The sequence below is a fragment of the Rhinolophus ferrumequinum genome, chromosome 2 (genome assembly GCF_004115265.2).
Source record: "Rhinolophus ferrumequinum isolate MPI-CBG mRhiFer1 chromosome 2, mRhiFer1_v1.p, whole genome shotgun sequence".
Lineage (NCBI taxonomy): Eukaryota > Metazoa > Chordata > Mammalia > Chiroptera > Rhinolophidae > Rhinolophus > Rhinolophus ferrumequinum.
Genome location: NC_046285.1, coordinates 41,484,009 through 41,487,479, shown reverse-complemented (window position 1 = coordinate 41,487,479; position 3,471 = coordinate 41,484,009). Strand labels below are relative to the sequence as shown.

The 3,471-nt window shown below is 36.7% G+C and overlaps 1 pseudogene; it reads left to right on the top strand.

The window, feature by feature from the left end:
• Positions 1-1,918: 1,918 nt before the first annotated feature.
• Positions 1,919-2,623, top strand: LOC117038647 (60S ribosomal protein L19-like; annotated as a pseudogene).
• The last annotated feature ends 848 nt before the right edge of the window (positions 2,624-3,471 follow it).

The window sequence follows — 3,471 nt, the reverse complement described above, 5'->3', positions numbered from 1 at the left end:
ACAGGCAGACACAAAGACACACCAAGATGTGCATTGACATAGACAGGGATCAAAAGTAAATGGTGACATCCAAAGAAAACATAAACTGAGCACATGAAAAGGCACATTGTACACAGGCACAGAAAATGACATAATCAGATGTATATACACAGTGGTATATAGGGAGAAAATCATATTTAAAAACTACAGCACAAATACATAGAGAAAAAATGCAGAAAAGAGAAATGCAGGGGGAAAAAAATGCAGAAAGCAAACTAAGTAACCCTGGGATAGGCAAAATCAGACATGAGCTTTCTTGAATTAAAACCATGTAATATGGTTTTTTAAAAGATATACTTACTAAGGACTTTTCATTTAAAGTGGCCAAAGTTATGGTCATATTTCTTGCTTTTTCTTTTGCAGATCAGCTCATCTAAAAGCAAGGACCAGGGCGGCTGGCTTGGCTCAGTGGTTAGAGCACAGTGCTTATTAACATCAAGGACGCCGGTTCGATTCCCACATGGGCCAGTGAGCTGCGCCCTCCACAACTAGATTGAAAACAATGACTTGACATGGAGCTGATGGGTCCTGGAAAAACACACTGTTCCCCAATAAATAAAATAAAATTTAAAAATAAATAAATAAATGCAAGGACCAGATTATAATCACAGACCAACTTAGATTTCCCTCTCTATTTTGGAAAAATACAAAAATGAACCCTGGTAATAAAACATATACAAAATAAAATAAATTCTTATTTTAACTATTCCACATAAATGCACAAATAATTTATCCGTTTTCTTTTTTCATTTAGTTGTAGTCATGGAATATCAAAAATAACTTTAAAAAATGATGTAAGCCTTATATAGAGAACCACAGTTCTCACTAAAGCTACTTCTCTTACTAAATCTTAATGCCAAAATGATCCTAACAAATCTACCATTTTCTGAATTATTGTTGGGAAGGAGACAAAAGAAAGAGCTAAAATAGCAACCGAGAAGCATCTGAAGAGATTATGGTAAAGTTAATCTAATTTATTAAGTTCCCCTCTCTGAGAAGGAAGAAAGTTCAGAAACCCCTGGTAGTTATAGACACCTTACCATTGAATTAATCAAATCAACTGTGTGGAACTTCTATGCAACACTCATCAATCAACTATTATGAATGACCAAAAACAAACAAACAAAAAGACTTAACTAGAAAACCATCAATTCAGCCTTGCTATACAGACACCGCCAAAGTATTGCGGGGATGCATAAATATTTTGAAATAATGTTTAAATAATATGTCCTGACTGCCAGTAAAATTTTTCCAAGCAAATGTTATTGAAAATGTTTGGGCTATCCACAAATGTTTTTATAAGCATTCCTACTGGGCAACTACTGAAGCCTCAGAAAAAAATTCTGTCCAACAGGAGAATTCATAAGGAAGAAGTACTGAATAGAAGGTGACCTAAGGAAATGTAGACAGGATTATTTGAGCTGTTGAGATGGTTGAAAAACAAATGCATGTTTCATGAAAGCTTTTGAAACAAATAGTTCTGGCTAAAAACAAACATTTGGACAGTGAGGACACACCCAACAAAAAAATGTTTATTTGCTGATACTAACATTTTATTTGGCACATATTTGCCACAGCAGAAGTGAGCAAAAATAAGATAAATGCAAACAACTCACAGAAGGCAAAATTATAGTAAACATAAGTGTAAGAAAGATGAGAACATTTATTTACTAAACAGAGCAAAAAATAGATAATTATGGCTTGTTTAAAGTAATGACAATTTTATCAGAATAAGGTCAGAAGCACAGAAAAATCCCTAAATATGAATTATGTTGTACACGACTATAACTTTTACATCCATATAATGCTGCATAGTTCTTTTCAACTAACTCACATTACAATTCTCTGAGATCAACTTGTAACAATATTATTATCCCCATTTTACACATGAAATATATACCTCGCTTGATAAGGCTGCTCCTGTCCCTTCTATCGCAATTGTCTCCTAGCATTATAAAGTGTATTTTTAAAACACCACATTCTCTTCTTTCCTTTCACCGCTGATACCGCAGCCATGAGTATGCTTAGGCTTCAGAAGAGGCTTGCCTCCATTGCCCTCCGCTGTGGCAAAAAGAAGGTCTGATGAGCCCAATGAAATCGCCAAAGCCAACTTACGTCAGCAGATTCGGAAGCTGATCCAAGATGGGCTGATTATCTGGAAGCCTGTGAGTACCCATTCCCGAGCTCAATGCCGGAAAAACACCTTGGCGCGTAGGAAGGGCAGGCATATAGGCACAGGTAAGCGAAAGGAAGGGTACTGCCTGAGAAGGTAACCTGGATGAGAAGGATGAGTATTCTTTGTCGACTATTCAGAAGATACCGTGAATCTCAGAAGATTGACCGCCACATGTATCCCAGTCTGTACCTGAAAGGGAAGGGTAACGTGTTCAAAAACAAGCAGATTCTCACAGAACATATCCACAAGCTGACGGCAGGCAAGGCTTGAAAGAAGCTTCTCGCTGACCAGGATGAGGCCCATAGGTGTAAGACCAAGGAAGCATGCAAGCGCCGTGAAGAGCAACTCGGGGCCAAGAAGGAGGAAATCATCAAGACTCTGTCCAAGGAGGAAGAGACCAAGAAATAAAGCTCCACCTCTCTTACCTGTATATAGTGGGCTGTACTGAAACTCAGCTCTTCTAGCCATTGTCCAGTACATAGATTGATCATTTGATAAAATAGCCTTCATCTGCCAAAAACAAAACAAAAAAATCAAAAAACCCCAAAAACACACCATATTGTTCTGTTAGAAAAAAAGTTTGACGGTATATACTATTGACTAATATTATGAAAATAACTTGTATAATAAAGGAGAAAAACTAGAAATTATAGGAAAATGTAGAAGTTTAGTTATTGGTGCATTTCTTTAATAACAATTTTTAGAATGCCTGCTGCCCACTCATTGTTCTCATCCCATATCTTAGTCCCCATCATATTAAGTCTTACAATACATAAAGTCCTATTTATTTTTCCAGTTTTCTTTTTTTAATTCTTTGTTATATACTGAGGTTCATGCTCAAACACAATTTTCCCATTACTTGACTTATCTAAGTTTCTGGATCTCCTTTCATTTCTGCTTTTCTTTCCCTTCTTCCCCTTAAATGTGGTGAATTTCATAGGCGCATAATCAGTTTGTTCTTCCATGCCAACTCCTTTGCTAACTCTAACCCCTTGCAGAACTTTTATTGATTCCATTAAGCGGTCATAATAGGTTGGGAGGAAAGGGAGATCACCTTTATTTCTGGCCCCACTTGTGTCACATCTCAAATCCTAAATTTCCAACTGCATGATGGAGATCTCCGCTTGGTGTTCTTCATTAGTCCATCTAACTCAAAATGTCTAAGAGTGTTCATTGACTTCCCCCACAACAAACCTAATTTCCCTATTTCCTTCCGTATATGGCAATATCATCAACTATAGATTGAATGTTTGGGT